Here is a 25,912-nt window from a genome sequence, read left to right as displayed (position 1 = left end):
CAGAGACGCACACACAGTGAGTAGCGACTGCTGGTTATGAAACAGCTGTTGAGTCGAGAGAGCTCTGTATGTATTTGAGCAGTGAGAGTGCAGCTTACATAAATACTTGATCATATCTGGATTGCTCTCAGTCTGAAAATGTATAATCCGCCTTGTTAGGATCACTCGCCAAGAAGACAGAGCAAGAGAAAAGGAGCAGAAAGGCAGCAGAAGAGTAGGAAAACAAAAAAGAAGCATCAACTGTCAGAGCGGGGTGGATACACAGCTCAAAGCACATCACTTGAACACGTCGTTCATCACAAAACACCTTTTGCATTCAACAACTACAGTTCCCAGCAGGCTTGGACACCCCTCGTTTTCCAGCATTGTCATGCCACATCATGTTCGTACTGTGGGAGTTTGGAACATTCATGCATTATTCCGGTATATAATCCCCCAAGAGCCACACCGCAGAAGTGCTGTCTAAGTTGTCCGTGTTTGTCCTGAAGTATATTTGGAGCAGCCCCGTAACAAGTTAAAACAAAAATAATTAAAGTAAGAGGTGAATCGTTTTAAATTAGATTCAACAGTCAAATTAGTGATAATATCAGATTTGAGGACATTTTTATTTTCATGTGCCAACATTAAACTATTATCATTAAAATCACATGCACAATGTTTCACTTTCAGTGTGCATGGTTACTGTTGTTAAAGGATGCAAAACACAAGCCACCCAAGCATATGTGGCCATTTGTTTTTATTTTTTCCAGACAGTAACTCGGATCATTTACTACCGGACAATCCCCTCAGTCTTATTTTATTCTGCTAACCAGCTAGGTCTGGTCCTTACTGCGTTTTCCTAGAGGTAGGGTGGTCAGGCGGGCAGCACTGTGGTGCAACGGTTTGCCCTTCTGCCTCACAGCAAGAAACTCTGCTCAGCTGGGTCTTTCTTTGTGGAGTTTGGATGCTTTCCCTGCACTCCTGTACCTGTGTGGGTTTCCTCTGGGTGCTTTGGTTTCCTCCCAGTCCAAAGACATGTTTGTTAGGTGATTCCAAGTTGGCTGTAGGTGTGGATGTTAGAGTGTTTGGCGGTCTGTCTCTCTGTGTTAGCCCTGTTAGAGACAGGTGACCAGTCCAGAATGTACTCCGCCTTTCGACTAGTGGCAGCTAGGCTGACATAGATCTCCTACAAGTCTTAGTTGAGATGTAAAGAAAATGAATGGATGGATGGATCTAATAGGGATTACCGTCACCAGCTGAAATTTGTCTTCTGGAGAGCTAGCTGATTTATGCCTCCATATTAGTGAGGTGGCTGTGGCTTAAGAGGTAGAGTACTGGAAAGTCAGTGGTTTAATTCTCCCACGCCTTTGTGTCAAAATGGCATTAAAACATAACAAATTAGCAAGTAAAAAAACTGTGTAAAATACAAACTCCTACATGAGTCATGAAAGAAAGGATTTCTGACAGGACTACCTCTGGGCACTTAGTTTTCCTGCATCAAGACACCAACCTATATCTTGGCTTCAGAATGCTTGTACTCCATGCTCATGGGAACCAGTTACTCATTCTTGACGTCACCCAGAAAGCACTGATTTATATTCTGTTTACTCAGTAGGTAGAAACCGTCATCAAAGCGACACTGCCACACCTTTTTCACTCATCAAAGATGTGGACGGTGATTCAGAGGTATGGAAACACGTTAAAAAAACGGCTGATACTGAAAACTAGACAGTCCAGTTAAAATGAAACACATGAAACAACAAAAACTTGTCCGGTGACAATACAGTACGGCCGTTTCTGTTTTTTTAACTTTCAGTAGCTGAAGTGGACCATTTTCTACCCGTTGAATACGTTTGACTTTACTGTCTAAGCCGTCCATCATCTTGAACTGTCACTAAAATCAGCGTCATTATCATTTGAACTCTTGAAAGGAGTCGACTTTTATGTGCAACAGGAAGTGATGTGTCTTATTTACAGTGTTTTTTAGAGTGAACTAAGGAAGGGAAACTGGGTCAGTAAGACAGTTAGATACCAGTAAGACCAGTACGTACGCAAACTCAAATTTAAGACCGTCCAGTCCACATTTGACCGACAGGTGGATCCTGGGAAGTTTGTTATGGAAACACGGCTACAATGTGCACTTAGCAGCAAGGAAAACAAAACACGTTGAGGAAGTAATAGATGATTCATTTAAACAGCATAAAATAAAGAGTGAAGGGGAAGTGAGCATGATAAATGTGAGGTGGAACAGATGAGTGTTCAGATTATCATATAGGATGTAGACCGTGACCTGATTTGGATCCCATAATCAGGGAAAGTAAGAACAGAACGTAAACCTCTGGACGGAGGCCGTTTGTCTTTCGTGGCCATTACAAGCCGCTGCTCACTCTTCTTCTTTGTTAATGGGGAATATTAATTTCCTGTATTCCATCTTTACTGCATTAATATTTGATGATTAAATATGGCCGGGAGCGTCTCAGGCTCATCGCCAGCAAGGCTCTGTCTCAGTCTTGGTTTACATTCAGTTTCCCAAAAAGTATTTTATTTGTCTCTTTTATTGTAACATTTGTCTTTTGCTTTTTGTCTTCCTCTGTGTGTTTTCTTTGGTCAGTTAATCAAGATAAACCCTTGAAATGTCTTCTGTTCCAATATCTCACTTGCTCCCTTGGAATTATTCTCTATCATGGGTTTCTTCCTCTCGGCTCCATCCGTCGGGCTTAAGCCTGTTTCAGGCTGACTGTTGCCAACAGGATCCCAGGGCTTTACTTCCTTTTCTCCCCATGAGTGACGAGGCATGATGTGGATCCAGCCAAAAACTCTAAAACTGGGAGTTGTCAACCCAGCAACAGTTGTTCAAACAAGTGATATCCCACAGCCAGTTGTGGGTGGATGTAGCCAAAGAGAGCTCAGCTCTGAAGTGGAATTATTTGTGTATGTTGCTTTTCGTCTGTCCACAATAGTCACCAAACAAGTTATTACTTTCTTTGATTTATAATGCTATCTTAGACCACATTTACAAACATATGTTGAATCCATATATTAACACATATATTTTACACTCAGTCACATATTTGTGTCTTTGTTTGTCTTTTTGCAAATTCGTGTTGGTTTTTCAGGTGCAGGAAAACCAGAAGCTGTATAGTAACTGTCAAAGATACCACAATGAAAAATAGAGCAAAGCATGAGTGCAGACAGGCCACGAGGTCAAGCTAAGCCACAATCCTGCCAGATTAGTTCATCTCAGTGTCAGCCCTCATGCGCTGGTAGCTTAGCTCATGCCCATCTACGCATCTGATTGGCTCATACAGAGTACTGCCTTCAGTTGTTGCGTCCCTGCAAGCCACTTTTCAACCCACCTCCTCTTACTGCTTTTCATTTCCTCCGTGTCTGACTAAGTCACTGTCATGCCTGTTGTCGTTGGGCCGTACTACTACAACTAGTATTATGCAGACTACTTTAACAGTTTCACTACAAATATAATGCATTTGCTATCTCACATTTATGAATTCCAATATTCCAATAAAGTTGCGCTCAGGGCGCTCTCTCGCTTGTATAGATTACTGCTGTTTCATGCCGTTTTCAAACTTCCAATGACGAATCAATGGTTACACGTCTTTTTCAGTGAAGCAACTTGTCGATGAATGATGGGCATGACGCACTACAAATGAAATGTGAGCGGACCAATGATGCATTAAGTGACTTGCAGCTGGCAGTGTGGCTGCTGATGGCTGTTTTTTTCTTCAACTTTGTGGCTCGTATGCGGATTACTCCATCCATCCATCCATCCAATTCAATTTTACTGGGTGAACTGAAAGGTGGGGTAAACCCTGGACAGGCCACCAATTTGTCACAGGGCTAACACATAGAGATGAACAACCAATCACTCACATTCACACTCATGACCAATTTAACACACACTTGGCTTTGGACTGTGGAAGCAAGAAGAGAAGCCAGGGTTGGTGGATTTGGATCTTAACGGTTGCAGAGATTACTTTTGCATCATTTCTGTAATTTTGTACTGGACATTGTGTGTGGTTGTGCCTTCTGGCTTTTGGAAGAATTAAAGGTGTCTAATATCCAATCATTCGCTTTTGCACAAACACTTCTTTTGGGTAATGTCTAAAAAGGTCAGGGCTGCAGTGCAAACAGCTCATAATATGTGTACGCAGTGCAAATTACTCACTTGGATCATTTACCACGCCATCAGCTGTCTAGTGTACGCACACCCTCACCTCCTTCTCCACTTTCCACAGCTTTAAACATCGACCAAAATGAAAGATATCCTGAAGCAGCATTTCACACACATTAATGTGCACAGACATCCGCGCGCACACACACACACACACACACACACACACACATACAGGCATGCAAACAATTAAGACTGCCTGCAAGTGCCCACATGCAGAGTACACACACACACACACACACATACATACGTGTATAGACAACAAAGAGCAGCCAGCATCTTAGGAAGTAGAGCAGAGAAAATGCAGGGCTGTTCTTTCCACAGCAGAGCTTCCCCACAGCAAAGCACCATGGGAAATATGGCATGGTCACAACAACAGGGTGCTTCCCTTCCCGACACTCGGGAGACCCGCATGAGCGAGCGTCTTGTACTTTCTACCTTTAATTTGGATTCTTAAATGTTGCATTTGACATGTTTTTTTCACAAAGGTTTTCAATATTTGATAAATTATCAATATTGTTTTTCACTTTGATTTTGTTAATAATATTTTCTTTTATAAAAATGCCACGCAGATAAAACCTCTCTTAGCTCAACACAGAGGAAGAGGGAGCGAGAGAGGCACCACTTTAGCCTCTAAGCCATGGGGGACCCAGTAGAGTGTTATGCAACTTAGCCATGCCAACACACACACACACACACACACACACACACACACACACACACACACAGGCCAGCTGTCCCTGATTCCAGCAGTGAAAACTATCTCTATGTCTATTTGTCTATCTCTGCTTCCCTGTCTTTCCATCCCTTCCTCTCACTATCTCTCCATCCATCTCTCTCTGTCAATTTGTCAACCCTTCTCTAATACACTGCCAAAAGTATGTGGACACCGCTTTCAAGCTTGGATCAAGTCTCTTAGTTTAGTAAACCTCAATGCCACAGCACACAGAGGTAGTTTAGACTATTTGATTTGGTTGGTTGGATGTACTTTCTCCTGCCCTGCCATAACATCAAAATTCCTGCAGCCAGGATAAAAAAAAAGCAAAAGGTGACATCACAGTTCCTATGTCCATCTGTTATATACAGTCTATTTTCTTGACTGGAAAGCACTTTAGGCTAATTCCCGTTGTGATTTAACTTGATATAGGATTAACATTTGTGTGTCCACATACTTTTGGCCTTGAAACCCTTTGTCTAATCTTTCCGTCTCCCTTCAGTACTTCTCGCATCTCTTTAGTCCCATTTCTTCCATCACTTCACACCGTCCCTCTTTCTCTCTCTCACCATGTTGGCCTACAGAGTTTCATGTTGCCTGTGGCACCTGTCGCCCCGTGGGGGTGACACAATGTGTGCACACTCACACACACACACACACACACACACACACACACACACACACACACACGGGGTTCAACTTACTCGAAAAGGTGGTATTCATTATTAGAAGTCTTGCAGTGTGTATAGGGGGCTTCCCAAGCATAACACACACACACACACACACACACACACACACACACACACACACACACACACACACACCTACAGACAGACACGTACCCATTGCCAACAACCTTCCCAGCAGGGCAAATGAAGACTAAGCACAACCCTTCGAGTTCACCCTCATTAGGAGACTGTTGCCTGCGTCTCAAACACACACACACACACACACAGCAGTGGCCGGCTGCACAGGTACAGCAAACAAAAGCGACTGACGTCAGCTCTTAAAGGTTACCATAAACCTCCCTTGGTGAAAAACACAGCAGATCCAGCCCGATTCCCAAAAAACACAGTGTTTACCCCAAACTTCTGTTCATTAAAGCCAAACCTCAAAACACAAAGGTTATCCCTGACTTTAATTACAGAAAATCAACACAAAACTCAAATCACCCCACATACCCGCATTTCAGAGGTCACACCTGTGACGCAGTGCCTTGATGGAAACAGTATGACAGATATAAAGATGAAAAGGAAGACTTCATCACTACGCAAGCAAATTTTTCCTTACAATGCAGTCAACAACCGGTTGTTGGAGAATGGTAAATTTGGTAAAACTACTTGATTTTCAGATAAAAGACCAGACATTTCTTTAGCTCTTCCATTAGTTTCTGTAGCTCTAAAAGAATGCCTATCTTCTTAGAAAGAACATGGTTTCCTCTTCCCATCTAACAATAAACGTAATATCTGAAATTCTTAAAGGTTCTGCTGGCATTTAACATAATTTCCAACAAGCTCTCACCATTGCTATGTTTTCAGAGTCTCATGGGAGCTGTATCTGGTTTATACAGTTATTCTTTAGGTAACAATTCAGGCTCTTGAAAACATGTCTAATTGTATTCATTATTGTGAGAGTAATCGCTCAGTTATCTGCGTCACTATGTAGCATAGATAGGTAAGCAATAAGATTTTAATAAGGAAAACTGGTCCCAGTGGTGAGCAAAGGAGCGACTGCATTCACAGAAATGCAATTTGGAAACCAGCAGCCATCATGTGATAGATATTTAGCTTCAGATTGAACAGAAAATCTTGCTCTGGCTACAAAAAATAGCCATTGCTCCAACTCACTAATAGGTCCCCAAATTGTAATAATAATAATGACATGTCAATCTGGAGCATAAATCTGGTAACTGTAATAATCCAGGATTGGATAAAGTCTGCCCAGAATTATGTGTGAAGGTGCTAGTACAGTGTGTAGTATAGCACAGTATATGAGGGGATCACCGATATGCTGAAAGGCTACTGCGAGGGCCTGGGTTTAAGTTTCCCCCGGCGCATTTCCTGCTAGTAACCTTTGTGTATTTTTGACATATTTTGATAATGTGAATTGTAATTACACAAAAAAAATCTACAATATGATTTAAGATTTTTAAATAACCTTTTCAGGATGGTTTAGCGTGGGAAAGTCTGGGAATTTTAGTTCAATGAACCAGAGTTTGCCCACTTGCAGAATAGCTGCCTGAATTGCAAATATGGCTTCTCACAAATGACCCCGAGTTAGCCTAAATGCTACTGGTATGAGTCCCCTAACACGCAGACAACCTGGCTTTCACAAACAGGTCAAAGCAGGCTAACATCTGAAACCTCTTTTTAAAATGCATCCAGAAAATTCTGCACAATTTTAGCTGAACCTTAGTGACAGCCATCTGTCTGTCTGTTTGTATTTCTGTCTGTTCAGCTATTTGTCTCTCTGCATGTCATCCGGCCCAGGCTTGCCCCACGATGCTAAAATTATTCGGGCTGTCCCCGTGGACGCTCCAGATATGTGCTTGTTTCACAGAAGCCTCTTTGAGACATCAGGGGTATCCAGTCTAGTGTTACACAAGTAAACCATGCCAGTCACATAAAAAGTCTGTGATAAATAGCAGCATGACAGGACCAGGAGGGCAGAGCTGTCCATCACGGTTGACTGAGTCAGAATAACTGACAGGCTTCAATACGCAGGTCACTTTCACATGTAAAGACAAAAAAAATCAGACCGCATGTGGCAGTTGGGGTCTTAAGAGGAATGTAATCAAGGTTTTAAATAAAGAGTCTCTCCAAGACAAGATGAATTTTCAAATTAGTTCCCCAATTCTTAGTTAATTTCAGTCCAATTTGAGTAAAGTCTTTTTCTGCATCATGCCAATTCCCCGATGCCTTTTATAGCATTGATAAAACAGCTCGTGTCCTTTTTCCAGATGAGTTTCATCTGTGTGTGTTTACCCATGAGTTTCATTGTGTACCTGTGAGTTGTCATGGAAATGTGGGGGGAACATTTTGTAATGAGATCCTGTGAGGTGGGACACACTTATCAGCAACAGTCCAAGCTAAAGAAGTGAAATGTTCAGCTTGCTTATTTAGAGCCACACCACCTTCTGACTTCCTGCATCACAAACCCCAAAAAATGCATAGTAATCAAAAACAACCAAAGGTAATGCTACCATGAAAGCATTAGGCTTGAATAAGGTAAATTTCCAGCTCAGTTACTGGCAAAGAAAGTGCTTTTCAGACTTAAATGACCCAATTTGGCTGCATTTTGGATCAATTGTTGTTAAATAATGAAACAGTATATGTCATGTGCTTTAATTCATTTGAGGTTATATTTGATAGATCTGCTAAGGACCAAATTATCTTTATTATGTCCTGATATGTAAAACCTTTGATTTTAAAGAGGGTATACTTTCTTTTTACTGTGACTGAACAATTAATATGATGTTTATAATGTGTCTGCAGTATAAAGAATTGTGTTGTGGTCATTGTGATAAAGACACATAATGGTAGACTAAAAAAAACTTCCATTAAAAGCAAGTATTGAAAAGTCTTATGTGTGTATTATAAGTTAGGTTGAGAAGATTGAGTTTGATACCTTCTAAAACATGAAAGTTATGGCACTTTCAGCTTAGAGGGTATTTAGATTTTTTACACTTCTACAGATTCAAATGGATCTACTAAGAAGTAGTTTGTTAAGAAACTCTTGCCTTCTCTTCCCCTGTGCTGACAGGAGGAGAAGCTGCCAGGCTGGCTCTGTGTGTGCTTGTGTCAGTCAGTCAGCCAGTGGTTCGTTAACTAATTAGTGAGCTCGTTTATCTCATTAGGCTCTGATTGATCTGCCAGCTGATGGACTGGCAACTGAGCGCCCCTGTGTGTGTCTGTTGTACGTCAGACGGAGCGTGCTAATCGATATTAACAACACTGGGAAGAGTTTAATTGTTACGCAACCTCATTATCTGGCAGCGACTGCACAGAGGGGGGGAGGAAGGATTCCTGTGTTACACCAATGTCAGCAGAAGGGCAGACTTCCTGTTACTGGCAGGAAATTAGCTTAGGTAGCACGACTAGCTGGCTGCCGGATGATATCTGAATGCCAGGATGCACACCAACACACATTTACATGGGCAGCTGGTGTTACTGTGTTTCACTGGAAGAGTGGAGGCCATGTTTAGGACTTTTGCTTAGTATTAATCATTTAAAGAACAAACTAGTCACCATGAAACTTTATAAAAAAATGAACATCCTTTGAATCTCACTCCTCAAAAATGGCAAATGCTCTGATATATATAGCTGCCCCACTCTGAGCCTGGTTCTACAAGCGGTTTCCTCCTATTAAAAGGGAGTTTTTCCTTCCCACTGTCGCTAAGTGCTTGCTTATAAGAATTCGTCTGAATGTTGGGGCTTTTTTGTATTATTATTAGGTCCTTACCGTACAATATAGAACACCCACATGCGACTGTTGTTGCTTGGTGCTATATATTAAAAAAAAAGAAAGAATTAAACTGAATTTAATGTAATTGAATTATTGATGAGTAATCCCAGTCCCATGAAAATGAAAATAAAAAAGTAAATAGTTTCTCATGTACTTCAGTATCCCCGATTGCCAAAACCTGGGAGAACAATGTTCTCAAACTGCCTACTTTGACAGCATGAAGTTGGGTGTACTTCAAAGCGCATCAAAGGGTTAATTTTCATATTGTTGTTACATTTGTAGCTAAAACAATACCTCTCACGTCATTTTCACTTTACTATTACCCTTTTTTTCTACCTTTTACACTTTCAAATGTGCACACAACAACAAAGCGATTTTCTTTTCTGTCTTTGTGACTTCCTTTGTACCCTTTCCGTCATGTATGTCGATTCTCCTAACACAACATTCATTTCTGTCTCAGTTTTTTCTGAATTTATTTTTGGCTTTTGCCTTTTTTAAATAGCAACAATTATAGAGAAGACAGGAAGGTGGGGAGAGAGAGTGGGAGGCTGACATACAGGAAAGGGTTCAGCCTACGGGTCCTGCGCTACACCAAGTGAGCTATGAGGCACCTGGTTGTCTCAGAATTTGATAGATTTTCTTTGTGTAGAGATTAGATGTTATGAACGAGTTTGTTTTTCCATTTTAGCTGCTTCTGTTTGCCAGCCTCACTATGACTTACTTCCTCCCAGAAGTTAAAGAATGGAAACAAACAAATAAATGTGCAGCATAGCCAGCTGACGAGTCACTGGCTACTTCCCGACAAATACAAATTTAAAACAAGTTGTTTACCACCAAAGTACAGATTCTGGCAACCCGGAAAACTTAAAGCATGTCAGGAAAGCTTAATTAAAGGTGGTGTGGGAATGTTTTATTTTGTTGTTTTTCTTATAAGAGGGAATGCCACACATTCCCACCTGGGAGCTGCCAGTATAACCACAGCTTTGCTCAACTGGGAGCTCTAGCAGGGCAGGCTTTTGACCTTAGAGTGTAAAGCTTGGCTGGCTGCTGCTGCTGATCTTTACAGAACTGAAAATAGAGTCAAATGAAATAGCCAAGTGTGGCCTGATCTGTGGTATGTTAGCAGCAGTGCTGGGATCTTAATGGGAAAACATTGCTCTTTCTTAATAAATCAGTCTGCACCACATTTCCTGTTTAACGCCATTTCTTAAGTCTGTACATGTCAACCACAGTTTACATGTTCACTACTTCCAAGAAAAATAAACCTACAAGATGGTTTTACGCTGATGCAATGTAGAGGAAAAGCAGTCATACTTTCATGCATTTGTCAACCTGACAGTTATTACAAAGCTGCAGTCACAGAAAAAAAGTAGAGCTCTACACGAATATTTCAGGCAAAAAAAGAAAATAAAAAGCCCTGAAAGTGTACACGCATCCACCAAATCAATAATTATTAGTGACTTTCTTTCTTTCTTTTCATTCTGTTTATTTTGTAGCCTTTTTTAGCTTGCTCGTGTGAACTCTGCTCCAAAGCCTTAAAATTCCCACAAGACTTGAAGGCAGCATGAGGCAAGCGAGTTCATGCTTTTGAGGAGACAAATAAAAATGTGGTGAAAGGGGCAGTTTTAACATCAGATTCCGTTTAATTGTCACAGACAGTAAACCTCAGTTCTGAACTGCATTATGGGAAATGTAGGACACTGCAGGACAAAATAAAAGGCGAGCTATCTCAGACCCTTCTAGATTAAATTTTGGCATTTCCTTTCTTGCTCTGTCCCTCATGAGTCAGTCAAGCTTTAGTTCCCAAGTTTCCCTTTCATGAGGTTAATCTGAACAATAATCTTGAGCAACCGTTCAAGACAAATCTTTGGTAGTAAAGCACCTGAAGGAGTACAAGTCAGCAAAAAAGCTGACCTTGTTTGACGGATGATCTGATATCGTCGTGTTGGTGTTGTTCCCAGATCATCATGAAAATGTTGTTCCAGGTTCAACATTGCAAGTGACCAATCACATTGTTGTGACGTTATTCTTTTGCGCGCCAAGCCATTCGTGCATTTATGAAATTCCAATGTTGCAAGGACAATATCAATTCTGCTTACCGTTTATTAAAGGGTTAGGATTAGGGTCAGGGTCCATTGATCGGTGGACAGAGGCGGTTTCTCGCAGCTTAACTACATTTTTTTGTTTTATGGCGGTTTTTCCCGAAGTCGCAAAAGTATGATGTCACAACATTCTCATTGGTCACTTACAATGTTGATCCTGGAACAGTATGATGATCTGGGAACAACACCAACACGACGATATCAGATCGTGCTTATTTGACAGCGACATCTAATGAAATGTCTGCAGGCCTTCCCTCCGTTATTTTCTGTATCCTGAGTGTGCAGGCAGCAGGGGCATTCCTGATGAAGTGCATCGATGAGGTGAACCCAGGTAGAAAGCCATTAACCTTTATTGATCCTCTTATTCTACTTAGATCAATGGCAGAGGAGGAAATGGAGAAGAGAGAGAAGTACACAAGTCACAGGACCAGCTTTCAAACTGTACTCTGGTAAGATGACACTGATAAAAAAAAACATATAAGCAGCTCAAAACAGTCCTTTGATACTGAGCTGTAATATACTCTGGAGATTCACGCACACACACACACACACACAGACTGACACACACACACTCTTTTGGTTCTGACTGCCCGTTCACCTTTAGCTTTCCCTCTGACGTAACAACTCAGGGAGGGCAAGGGGAGGCCACATTGCAAAAATCTGGCTTACCTTACATACACACCCACTCACACATACACAGACACACAAAGACACACGCTCATAGCTTTCTGCATTGCCAATGCACCATTCAGCATCAAATATGCATCAAATTATATAAGAGAGCCTCTTATGTAACAGACTCTATCCCCTTCTCTACCCCAGCATGTGTGTGTGTGTGTCAGTGTGTGTGTGTGTGTTTTCATGCTGAGGTCTATGGCTAATGAAGCCATCTTTGCAGGGGCAAAACACAGAAACGGAGGGCAGAAAGGAGGAGGAGGAGGAGGAGGAGAGCAGAGCTAAATATAACTCTTCTGGCCCTGAGCAGCATCTGAGAAACAGGAAGAAAGGAGCGGAGGGAAGATGTAGAGACAAAAAATGATCGCAGTGGAGATAAGAGACGAGAAAAGACAAATTCTACATAAAGTTGAAGATTTAAAGATACAGAACAAAATAACTGTTTTCCAACAATCTTCCAATATTTTGTCATATTTTGTCATATACGTGCACCTGACTGCTTTCCAGTAATTTCCCAACCTACTGTTCCAGAGCCAACCTGCTTCTCTAAACAAAACTCTCTCCAAATAAAGTCTATTCTTTCGTTGTGACCACATGTCATCAGAGGGGGTTATTTTGTATGTTTCCACTTTCCCTCAAGTGCAGGTTAGGACAAACCTGGAGACTCACTCAAAGTGGACAAACTACACGTAAACACTTGGTTGTTTTTGACTCTCGGGAAAGAGCAGGAACCGTGGAGTCATGAGACAAAAAACAACTTTGCTGTTGTTGATATGCCCAAAGTCAACAGGGCAGGTGGGAAACCTTCAGTTTCTCTCGAATTCTTCAGCTCAGATCATCAAGCAGCCTTTCTTTCAACACACACTCACACCGCCTAAGAAAAGCATCACCACACACACAGACAGAAACACTTACAGCAACGCAGTCTCCCGCCACATACTGTAGCAGCCTCTCTGCCCGCCGCTGGAATCCACAGCTCTGACATTTCTGCCCGCCACAAACCCAACTGGAAACCTTTAACGGCCTGAGGTCAGCCTGAGAGAGAGATGGAGATAAATTACAGTGTTTGGTTTGGTGAGGAGGCCAGAAACAGTGACTGGGAGTGTGACTGGGTTCATGAGCAGCAACTTCGTCCCTGTATGTGCCTTTATATGTACAGTACATGTTCATGTGCAAATGCGTGTCAGGGTGTATGCATGTATTCATGTAGAAATAAATGATGTGTTGATTTTATTTAATGTGCATGTTTTTTCTGTCTTTGTACATGGAATTGAGAGTATTTGCATCCATTTCTGCAACATACAACCAGTTATTTCCCTAAATCTTCAACAAATAAAGCAGCCAAATAAAGACACTCACAGGCAACTATGTTAGGTGCATAGGCTCACCCATTTGTTAACGTAAATGTCTAACCTGCCAATAACATGGCAGCAGCTCAATAACTTTGTGCATGTAGACACGGTCAAGTCAAACTGCAGAAGTCCAAACCGAGCATCGGAATGAGGAAGAAACGGTGATTTAAGTGACTTTGGAAGTGGAATGGCTGTTGGTTGCAGACCTGCTGGTCTGAGTATTTCACAAACTGCTGAACTACTCGGGTTCCCTGCACAACCTTCTCTAGCGTTCACAGAGAATGGCCCGAAACAGTGAAAATAACCAGTGAGCTGCTTCAAGCTGATAGGAAAGCAAATCAATTTCTACAACAACATTCGGATGGTAGGGTCAGAATTTGGTGTAAACAACATGAAAGTATTGATCCATCCTGTATTGTATCAACAAATTAGGGTGGCGGTGTAATGATGTGGAGAATATTTGGTTTGAATATAGTTGGGCGTCCTTTAAATGCCACAGCCTGAGCATTGTTCCCGACCATATCCGTCCATTTATAGCCACATTGTACCCGTCTTCTGATGCCACAAAGCTCAAATCATCTCATACTGGTTTTTGAACATGAGAATGAGCTCGCTGTACTCAAACGGCCTCTGCAGTAACTAGATCTCAATCCAATAGAGCAACTTTGGGATGAGATGGAATGGGAAATTGGCGTCACGGACACAGACGACAAATCTGTGATGATATCATTTTGGTCCATTTCTATAAGGACCAAATCCTTATTAAGTCACAAAGCATTAACGGCAAAAGGGGGTTCAACCAGGTGAGTATAGTAGTCCAGTATGTGAATTTACATTATGGCACCTTCCCACATTAGTACATGACATCGTTTCCTTGTCTTGTGCTGCTAATTAACATGTTCTAAGTGAGCACCAGCCACACAAAAATGTGCTCTGTAGTGTGAATCTGGGCCTCCATTTAAATTAGATTCACTATTCTAGGATTTCAGATTATATTATTAGTCTTAGTTAATTATTCATGGCTTTGTGTTGTTTTTCCTCAACAGACTACCTCACCGTTGTTTGTCCAGCATTCTGTTTAAGGCTCTAGAGTTACAGGATCTGCAAGATGTGCTGGTATCCATGACTTAAATGTTCACTCTTTGATGAGGTTTATTCACATTTACTGCGTTCTTTCATTATTGATTTTAAGTGTGTCGCACTTTCTTGTTCTTACTTACATGTTTAACTCACCTAACCAGGAGAAATATTAAGATATCAAACTGACTTAATGATCCTAAATGCAAATAGATCACCTCTTCGTCTTCACTGAATTGAAAATTGACACAGCTTAGCTTATACTTCTATATTCACAAATGTGAAACACCTTAAAATATCCCCTAACTCTAATACTTCCCCATAATGTGCTTTACTTACATGCCAACAATCACACTTTCTGTAGGAACGTCACTAAATTTACATTTTTTTTTTGAAAAACAGGACTTATCTGAACATATTTGCATAGATATTTCTGGCCCTCAGTTGAATGTCTCTGTGTTTAATATCCAGTGGGAATTAGAGAGATGAAGGACAAATTTTACTGATGACACTAAGGTAGTCCAACGCGAAATCGCACGCATGCACGCGCACACACAAGACGCCTGACAGCTGCTTCTGATCATCCTATGTAGTTTAAGTTCAGAGAGAGGTCTAATATCACCCAGCTGTCAGACAAATCCTGTCACTGACACCGTTTGTGCGTCTGAGTGTGGAAAACACATTAGGCACAGATACGTTCAAAACTAACAGTGGAGATATCTGAGCGTCTTTTAATTTCGCCTCGTGCCTCGTCACTTAAAAGCCTGAAACTGAAAAGAGAGCCTGGAGAGAGACCTTACCACTGACAGCCGAAAAGAAAAAGGAGGATCTGTTTTGGATTTTGGGGTTTCTGTCGGTGCATTAGGATGAAAGAAAAGAGGAAAAGAAAGGACAAGGGAGGAAAAGTTAGTCAGAGAATGAGGGAAAACAAGTGGAGAAGCGAGGGAAAAGAGAGCAGATTAAAGGGAAAGGAGCTGGAAGGAAGAAGTTGAAAAGAGAGAAGGAAGGGGGAAAACAGGAGATGGAGGGAGAAAAAGAGAAATAAATAGAGGAGGAGGAAAGGAGGAAGAAAAGGGAGAGGAGCACATCACAGGGGAGACAAACAGGAGACCAACGAGTTGAGACAGGACAAGAACAGAGGAGAGGAGATGAGAAGAGAGTGGGGAGGAAAGGACAGGGAGGAGAGGAAAGGGTGATGAAAGGGAGGAGAGGACTGCATCCAGAGACAGATAGACAGAGCTTTGAAGAGGCGGAGGAGGAGGCGGCAGAGGAGGAGGAGGGGGGATAGACTGGGATCAGAGTGAGTGAAGGATGAAACAGAAGGCAAAAGGACTGAGTGGTTGAAAGAAGGGAGACGCCTGGATGGAGGGATGGACGGGTTGTGGAAAAACAGTGAGCAAACCACTCAGAGTGATAAAAGGAGAAAAGGAGCTGGACAACAAGAGCGGTGAAGCTGAAATGTGAAGGGAGAGAGAAAAGAAGAAGTTTTGTTTTTTCGAGAAGTCTGACGCGTTTTAGTTACATTTTCTGTAAAAATTTGCACAAAACTTTAGTCGGAAAAGAGAAATTTGCAGTACCGGAGGATCATTTATAAAGGCAGGCGGACAAAAACACAGTCTGGGAGTTTGTGGTAAAGTGGAGGGCTCTGTACTGCATTGGCGGTAATAGGATGTGACAATTTTGCATAAACATATGCAAAATATTCCGACTTTTTTTAGAACTTAAACCTTAGTGAGGAAAAGTTAGACACAGACCATGTGGATTTATCGTCAAACAGTAATGAGTAGCGTGCACACTAGAGGGAACATTTAAATTTAGCTGTCGTGCCATGTCCATCTATCCATCCATTCCCATAACTGCTTATCTAACTTAGAGCTACCGACAGGGTGGATTTCTCCCAGCTGGACAGGTCATGAGTCCATCACTGGGCTCAGACAATGCCCGGTTACAACACAGGGTCTGCTTTGACATGATAAAAAAAATGTCGACACTTTGTTCTGAAATGAAACACAGCTGTCATCAGAAATGCGTCTGAGAAAGTCATCGCTATACATGTGAGAAAGAGTTAATCATTTATTCCTGAACATCATGGCAACAAACTCCACCTGTTTACTGACAACATTTTACTGTAATGCTGATGCTGTGGTGTGTTCAGGGTAAAGAGAGAGTGAGGGTGGAGAGTGCTGGGAGAGCAGCTGACATGGAGATGAGTGACACATAAGAGCATTGATATTGATAGTTAAAGGGGGAAAAAACAGCAATATATTACAAAACACTATTAGAGGTTATTGTCTTACACAATATTTTGGAATTGGATTTCATATTTTGACTTATAATTACTGCACTCAGACCCACTACACTCTGATTAGTAAGATGTGTGTAAGTCACTAAATTCCATCTTTTATTATCTCAATAATCTACTGATTGTCTAAAACATAGCAACACACAGAAAGTGACTTGAGAAAATACTGTGACATTGTGTTATACATACTCGTGTCAAAATGTATATATCTATTGACACATGGGTCTAGAATTTATTAACATGTGTGGCTATTCTTCATGCACTGTATGCATGTGAATATAATCTGAATAAAGACCAATTAACACTTTTGCCTCCACAGTATTGTCTTAAACTCACCAGTAACTCATGAATTACTAATCAGTCAAGACCTCGCATTATGTCAAACACTGATTGCTGGAATATTTCATCTTTAGTGGGGATAGTGTTAAAGGCCAATACGGATTATCATTTTACACATGTAAAGACATATAGATAGCCACATATATTATAATTTCATTTGTACATGGAGATGATAAATAAATCCACCAGGATTAACCCTTCAAGCTTTTTTCTTAACTCAACAGTTTCTGTCATATTTCAGGCCTGTTTGAAGAACAAAATGATTCGGTTTGGATCTGATTTAAATGATGGTGGCCTCTCCCTATGCAGCTACTCTCAAAAAAGCCAGAAATGATTTTTAAGGTTGTAAAACTACGTCTTTATTGAAATATACCTAGTTCATCATTAAGGGGAGGCCGTCAGATGTTGTTTTCATGGGGGAAGATAAAGAAGGTAGTCACAAATGCACAAAAGAAATGAACAGTATTGAACAGTATTGAATCTCAATAGTAGGCTCAATGTGTTACATTTCTAGGGAAGCAGACGTCAGGTTTCAGCGTATGATTTCAGAGAGGTTTGTGGTTATGACTTAGCTACGACGTAACTTTCCTGCTGAATCATAAATCACCTGTAAGCAGGCCATGTGTGGTAGCTCTGCTACTATTAGTTTGAATGTGCATGCAAATGCATTTTTGTTAACATTATATCTAGCCTGTTTAGTCTTCGCAAATAAATAGCCATGCTACATTTAAACTTGGTACCAGGAATATTGATAATATTCTATGGCACTGCAGGAAACCACAGTAACTGTTGCTACAAACTGCTGCTCAGCTTTAGTTTTATATGAGTGACTTTTGGGGGGTTGGGTAGTCTTTATATAACATCCAGAGAAAGTTCAAGTTTTTAAAATGCCTGGAGACTAATGTTCTTGATTTTAGTTTCACAATGATGGAAGTTTATCCCATGAAGGTTTGAAAGGGTTTTAAGAGATAAAAAAGGGGTGAGGGTTTTTTTGTGAACCTACAGAGGAATATTTAATCCGTTCACTGGAATTAAATTGTGAATAAAAAACTTATTTGAGCCTTTTCTTGGTTTGTTTTTTCTCTTTGTTATTACTTAAGTGGTGCCTTGCTCATAGGCATTTTAAGATGTGAAAAAGGGACACTTGTTTTACCAAGACTTAACCAGGAATTATACATAGAAACATACATATCTCCCTAGTTAAACACTTATGTCTGCTTTGAAGACATCAAAAACATTCAGCTGGAGCATATTTTCAGGTCGTGCCAGATTTACTTCGTCTTTGAAGCACTAATTCTTAGCCTGCCAGAGAGCTAACCATCGTTAGCATGTGCTAATCCCCCATCGCTTGACGTGCAAGAGGTGCGAGAGGTGCTAGCCAGCTGTGCTAGCTTTTAAGCTTTAATACTCTGAGAGTGAGTGAGTGAGCTAGCGTTGAGCTAATCGGTCTTAATGCCATGCATATGGAGATGGCTAGCTACTATAGCAGCAGCTAATCCTAGCGGCTACAGGAACAACCTCAATCCCTTCACTTTTACAGAATATGTCAATTTTAGCAACTGCAGCGTAAGATTAAGATTAAAGCAGGGGAATAAAAATAGTGCAAAGGAAAGACAAGAGATAGTAGGAGAGAAGATTGGGCGTGTTATTTTGAAAGCATGCACTTGCTCATGTTCATTTCTAAGGTTTATTTATAATAATTATGTCTGAACAAAAGTGCAGAGATAAATATAATTTTATACAAAGGAAGCTCAAAGACAAAAGATGGAGATGCAAAAGAAATAAGGACTCAAAAGGAAAACAAATGAGGAAGTGAGAGAGACGACCTATTCTGAGCTTTTCTCTAATCTTTCTGGATTCAAGAGCAGCTAAATTACCAGTTTGAGACAAACACCAGAGGGTCTTTATTGTGCCAAGTTACAGTGTGAGGACAGGAAATGATGTCATGCTGGTGTGGGCACAGAAGAATCTTGGTAGCTCTTATCTTTAAGTGCATGTGTGCGCCTCTACAAGTGCTTCACACTGAAGCACCTGCTGCTCGCTTTCTCTCCCTCAGTCTCCAAAATCACAGCCTTCAGACGGACCCCTCCTCCTCCTCCTCTTCCATTTCCTCCCACTCCTCCTCCTTCCGTCCGTCACATGTTATAAGCCGGAGAGGCAGTGCACTGACATGGGCCACAATCTCTCTATTGCTCTCTGTGTTTCAGGCAGGAAGCCACCAAGTGGCACAGCAGAGGCGAGCCACCTGTTCCTCCCTGGCAGAGGAGATCATGGAGGGATGAAAAGATGAAGGGAGGGGGGGGAGAGAAGCAAAGAGGAAGAGCAGAGGGATGGAGGAAAGGAGTGCAAGAGCAGAGGAAGATGGAAGGGAGGAGTAGCAAATGTGGGAATTGCAGATCATTATAAACAATTTAGAACAAAGCAGCAAAAAAGGAAAAAAGAAACCAGGCAGAGAGGTAAAGAAAGGCAAAGGTAGAGAAAATGCTAAGAAGATAGAAGGGCAGCATAGTGAGGAACTGAAGGAGAAAGGATGAGGCAAAAGAGGAAACTGAGGACAGAGCAAGGGAAAGATAGAGCCATCAGGATAAGAGAAATTGGATGGAAAGTAGGAGAAAAAAGAAATTGGCTGAAGGTAAGAAAGCAGAGAGATTGATGGTAAGGCGAAGGGATGAAAGGAGTTAAAAGGGAAAATGAAAGATTACTAAAAATCAACTGGAAGCATAGACGGAGCGAAAGGATGTTGGAAGTGACAGGAGGCAACTCGAGGTGGAGAAAGCAGGGGACGGCTAATTACAATCCCTCCTCCCTCTCTCTTGACCTTGTCCTCTCTCCATTCATCACTCCAGCTCTTCCTCCCACAAACATCCTGTTATTTTTTCTGAACACCTCTTGAGTGGAGCAGTATCCACGTCACCCTGCAGGCCACGAGTGATGCTCCGACTCGATGGCAAAAGAAAAGGAGTCGTCCCTGACAGGGTTTAAACTGCACTCTGAAGGTCACCTTTGTGAATGAACAAATGACTTGTGTTCTGTTTACAGGAAGTTTAAAGATGCTTTCAGATTATAAACATGGGCAGTGACAGCACATATGTATCAGCACATATTCATAACACGGTTTGATTGGTTAGCGGCAGCACGGGTGCGATAAAGCAGAACTTTTCTGAACAATTCTTCAATTCATACAAAGTGGAGCAGCAGGCATCATCCCATTCAAAGGATGAGTGGCAAGAAGGCGAAAGCCTGAAACCAGTATCTCTGAATAAATGTGAAGAAAAATGCAAAACCTGTGCAGTGCTGGCAACCGCCTGTCCAAACTGGCAACGGAGGTGAAGTGAAGACTGAAAGAAGGTGAAATAGTGTAAAACCACATGGATAGATTAATATATGCAGATATGTATGAACTAAATTTGATGGGTATAGTTTCTCTTTCTCTGACTCACACACTCACACACACACACACACACATATATAGAGCATGTACAGGAAATGTGCAGGCTGCAAGCGCAACAAAGCTGTCATTTGCATGAGGAACGATGCGGAAGCGAAACTGAAGCTCTTTATTGTACCGCACTTTACTCAGACACACCACTATTACTCTCCCTCTCTATATATTTCTCTCTCTCTCTCCCTCACACACACACACACACACACACTGCTTTCCATGCCATTTGAATGCACAAACAAAGAAGCCAGTGGACTTCTGGTTACATGGAGGAAATGGGAACCAAACTAACTGCTGTTGTCTCGGCAATATTCATATCCCACTAATGCTATTCAAATTCATCACTCTGTTATCTTACTCATGACCTGCACATACACACACATACACACACGCACATGGATGAATGCACACACACACACACACACACACATCAGGAGGGCGACCACTCATTCTGACACAGTACACATGATCGTCAGTCTGCCCTCCACAAGTGTGTGTGTGTGTATCAGACTCGCTCTCCAATGCGATGCTGTCAAGGGCACAGCTTGCATCCGCTGTACCAAGCTGTGGTCACCATGGTAACAGAACATACACTTCTTCCTCTTCACCTCCTTCTCCGCCTTTTTTTTACAGTCTTTATCAGAACACACTATTTTGTCGGAGTGGACGGGTGTGTTTCTCTCACTTCCTCGTCTGCTTTAACCAGTGACTCAACAGATGTGAAGCTCTCACTAGTTTGCTATCCATTACTGGTTTATCTGCTTACTTCCCAACTCACTGTTTATCACGGTGTCCATTTGGTTCTCTTTTTTTTAATTAAAATTTCCCTTTTATTATTTCACCTCACTTTTCTGGACTTTTTGTCACTTTATGTAGTCTTATGTAGACTAGGTAGCAAAGCGTGGCTAATATTAGCAGCACTGGTATCGGCAACCTTCATTCTTCGCATTTTAGCATCCTCACATCTGTGCAGAAGTTCATTGATTCATTGTACAACATAAAATCTTTACTTTCTGAACTGCTTGTCTGCCACTTTCCACCACAGAGAGATGGAGCAGGTTGCAGCCTTCTGTCAGGCCTGGAGTCCAGGCTAGTGGTGAGAAGTATCATGAAATGTCAGGAACAAAAGTTTATTTGTGTTGAAGATTAATAAAGCTAGCATGGAATCAACAGCTGTTTAATTTGAATACTGCTGTTCCAGTTTTGACTACATTACAATCAACTTGTGCCAAGCAAACTATGACCCACTTTTCGTAATATGTGCAGAGAAATGTTCTCTACCTGTGCAAAAAAATGAATAAGCACATAAAATCACCACCAGATTTATGACATATACATAGCGGCCAGTTTTGTTCTTGCCACTGTGTTTATGTTCATATATCGGACTCATCCTAAATCAACGGGCTTGTGCTCACTGTCTGCAATCTGCAGAATAAACTCCAACTGAAGAAAATTAAATAATAATGTCTGAGGTGCAAGGGGGAAAGGGGGCAGCTTTCCAAAGTGTTTCCATGGAAGTGATGACCTTTAAAAACCTAAAAACTGATGCTCAGTCTAAAAAGGCGGGAATATTGTCTACCCTGAGACTTACACACAGGTTTGTGAGTATGCACATGTGAGTAAGTTAATACATGAGGCTGGCTCACCTTATACCATGTAGGGTCCTCTGTTACTTCCTAAATTAATTTTATTTCCTCATTCACTTGTTTTTATCATTTTTATCACTGAAAATCTGTATTTGCAGATGCTGGACATTAAAATAGGAAGAAAAAACAAAGAAGGTAGAGACAAGACACTGTTGCAACATAGATCCAACAGCCTAAAATACAAAAAGGGCCATGTGTAAAAGCCATATAGCCACAAAATCGACACAAAATATTCCCAGAAAGGAAAAGCTAGCTTTATGCCAAATGAAGCTACTGCACAATGTGGAAGAAATCTAAAAAGAGAGAAAACTGCCCTCCAGTTCTCAGAGTGGATCCAAAAAAAGAACCCACAGTACCATCCCCTTTTTTAACCTCTTTATATCCACTAAGTCACCAGTGACTCATAGAGGTGGGGAGAGTTTTAGGGTTAAGCTACTGTCTCTTTTTTATGGAATTTTTACCTGTTTGGAAAACCCACACATAAAAGGTTTTAAAAGAAAATCTGCCAAACTAACATCATTCTACATTTTTCTTCTCCAAAAAAACACAACCCTTGACCTTAAACCTAGAAGAACCTTAGCTCAGGTGGCCTGGTGGATATTAAGAGGTTAACTTGTTAAATACCTCAACATTACACCTCCAAAATCTAAGAAATACTTTTTAATTTGTGCTTTGTGCCTCTCGCATTCAGTTTCCTTCACAGAAATTCGCACACACAAGAAAACGGACATGCACGAAGACGCTGTCAGAACAGCTTGTAACTGTCTAGTGCAGCCGTTGACATTTGTCACCTTCGATATCCTCAAAAACCACCTGACATGCACAGGCACACGCAGACATCATGTGCATTTTTGAGTGCACCCTGTGCAAGCACTGACGCACATCCTGTGCATGTCTTCTGCTGTGTGTTTGTGTGCATGAGTGCGTAACCTCGTGTGTGCAGAAATGACACAGTATGAAGTTTAAAGGCCCACACGTTTATGCTTTGAGGTGCAGATAGTAATCTCTGCTTTACATGATCTATTTCTGTGCATGGTCCGCCTCAACCACACATACACACACACAGAAACAAAGACTCGTGGGTGATAACACATACACTTATAGAAGAAAGCATGATGTGAGAGCCAGCGGGAGATAGAAGAAGAGAAAGACGGAGGATGTTTGGATTACATAGTTCATCTCATCCTTGATACCAAGCCGCCTGTTTCGCAGGAAGAGGAAGTGACACCGCTGACTCTCTCTCTCTCACACAAACACACACACACACCCAGTTTCTTCTGCTATCCATCACATTTGCAACCAACACACATTTGAAAAGCAAAGAACGCAAAAGCCCAGTCCCTAATCTTCAGCCTCCAGTACACACTTCTTCCATCCATCATTTTTAGTGTAATCTTCACCGCAGCAGTCACTTCACGAGTCCTCCTTCATGAATTATCCTCCATCTGTTTATAGTCACTGCTGCATCAGTATTTTTCTTCCAGCACAAGCACTATTCTTGCACAGCTCCTTTCCTCTACTACTCCCCTGCTTTGAACTCAAATGCAAAACATTTGTCCTTGATGATCATTGTCAAGGGATGCTGATGCTTATGACTGTTTTCTGCGTCTTGACCTTTGACCTTCCCATTATTACTGGAAAAGGGGCTTATATCAACTACATTAAAACATTAATGGCCCACAAAAAAAATCATTTTCTACCTGACTTGCATGTTAATTTTAATAAAAAGCAGCTGTACAAGGTCGGGAATAAGATCTGCATTCAGTCTTTTGATGCTACAGAGCACATCATCTTGTTTTTTTCACACAGTAGTAGTGCGTTGAGGGAATGAATGCATTGTTCATCTGTGTTTTCTAGTTCCTTGCACTATATGAGGCCGTGTAGGATGTTTTTTAGAGGGTAAGCCATGAATATTTCATAAAAAATTATGTCAAGATTTCTATTTGATTAAGAGAAAAATCATAAGATTATGCAATCGCTTTAAGATTTTTAAAAACTCAACATCATGTTTCTTTGTGATCATGGCATCAACTAGCAGAAAACTGTGTCATGTTCAGCATCGGGAAGTTATGTGTAGTACTTGTACTTTCCCTTTTTAAAAAAACCCAACATGCTAAGCTTATGCTCCCTACGTCAGCGTCTTACAAGACAGATTAAGAATCTCTTTTGTTAGCATGTTCTAGTTTCACTTCCTGATAAAATAAAAGATCACTGGCAAGAACCATAACCTCAAATGGGTTATACAATGCTTACTGATAGGGAATGGTAGATGGATTTTAGACCTCAGTTAAAGCCTTACACTGAAGTTTGAGGAAGGCGTCGCAGAGGATCAGTGGTGCTTCCCAAGCCTGGCAGATCTCTGTGGTACCAAAGATGACAATAAACAGGTACACGGAGCGGGAAGGTGTTTATAGACATACGACTGGAAGACGGGTTTACGAGGTCTTGCTCCTGAACTTTGGATAAATTATCCCCAATTGAAAAGAAATAAGTAACGTGAAGGAATAATCTGGAAGATTCCACTAACACTGAATTACCGGAGACATTAGCATGACGGTTGTTGTCCCACTGCTTCTCCTAAACAGCCAGTCATCTGCTTTAGCTGCTGCAGGAAATATAACGCCAGGGGAGCATAATTACTCGTTATCATAGTAAACTTATAGAGCACCTCATTTTCTTCTTATTTGGTGTTCACAACACCACCTATTCAGCACAATGGTGGGATGAGCCAGAAACATTGACCACGTCGATAAAACCTGAAAATTTAACGACTGTGCTGAAACTGAAAAAGTCTTTTTCATGAGATCTTAATCTAGCTGGGCCTCAGTCTGTTTAACTCGTTTCCAGGATGGTAGCTGAGTGGGCAAGACTGCTATAATTATTATTATTATTATTATCTTAACAACACGTGTGCTGACTTATTTTTCTTCTTTGCTTTGAATTTAGGAGACTCAAAGTGATAATTACTGTCAGCTGAAAACTATTAAAAAATTGTGTTATATTGAGAAATTTTTGGTTTTGCAAATATGACATATTCAAAATTAAACAAGAAGAATCAAATTAATGCCAAAGTTTTTTTTCTTGCATTCAAAATTTGTGATTATATTTATTGAGTAGTAATCATTTGTTTAATTCTGTACAACAATTAATTCTCAAGATCCTTGCAAAACGTTACCATATTCAACCGTATAAGAAGCCATGCAAAAGACATATGTTACTTTCTTGTGTTTAGTCTTAGAAAAAGTATATTTGTCATCAACGTTGTGGCGTGAACAATTTTCTGGTACACACACACACATATATATATATTTTTTCTTTTTTTTTACATAAGCCTCATTTGTTTTTTTTTATTTTTTTTGTATATCAACAGAAAAAGCTACACCTTCTGCCAGCTGATGTCTGTTAATGACAGTTCCAGTAAAATGCGATGAGGTGATGTCATCATGAACCCAGAAGGTCAAACACAGACATGAAGATAAGCTGTAACTTGACTTGTTTGGCAAAGGTGTAAAACCTCAGGGCAATAATTCCAGTTTGAGATGACAAAATCTGAGAATCAGTGACATGCATATGATGTCTGGCAATTCTGCACTTCTTGCCACGATACAAACCCCTGCTGCCAGCCTGGGG

The 25,912-nt window shown here is 41.0% G+C and overlaps 1 protein-coding gene across 3 annotated transcripts in view; it reads right to left on the bottom strand.

Annotated features, from left to right (window-relative positions):
- hivep2a (HIVEP zinc finger 2a) overlaps positions 1 to 25,912 on the bottom strand; it is a 117,538-nt gene that overhangs the window by 78,548 nt on the left and 13,078 nt on the right. The window contains exons 1-2 of one of the 3 annotated variants that reach the window (XM_039598924.1): positions 20,479 to 20,500; positions 13,040 to 13,159 (exon numbers count right to left, since the gene is read on the bottom strand). The exons of 1 other annotated variant lie outside the window; for it this stretch is intronic. The gene's annotated coding sequence lies outside the window, so the exon portion shown is untranslated. Of the gene's footprint in view, positions 1 to 13,039; positions 13,160 to 20,478; positions 20,501 to 25,912 lie in introns of those variants that run through there. One more of the 3 variants, XM_031751536.2, reaches the window with a different exon arrangement.

The sequence above is a fragment of the Oreochromis aureus genome, linkage group 15 (genome assembly GCF_013358895.1).
Source record: "Oreochromis aureus strain Israel breed Guangdong linkage group 15, ZZ_aureus, whole genome shotgun sequence".
NCBI classification, from domain to species: domain Eukaryota; kingdom Metazoa; phylum Chordata; class Actinopteri; order Cichliformes; family Cichlidae; genus Oreochromis; species Oreochromis aureus.
Note: the sequence above shows the minus strand (reverse complement) of the source record. Positions and strands in the feature narration are given on the sequence as shown.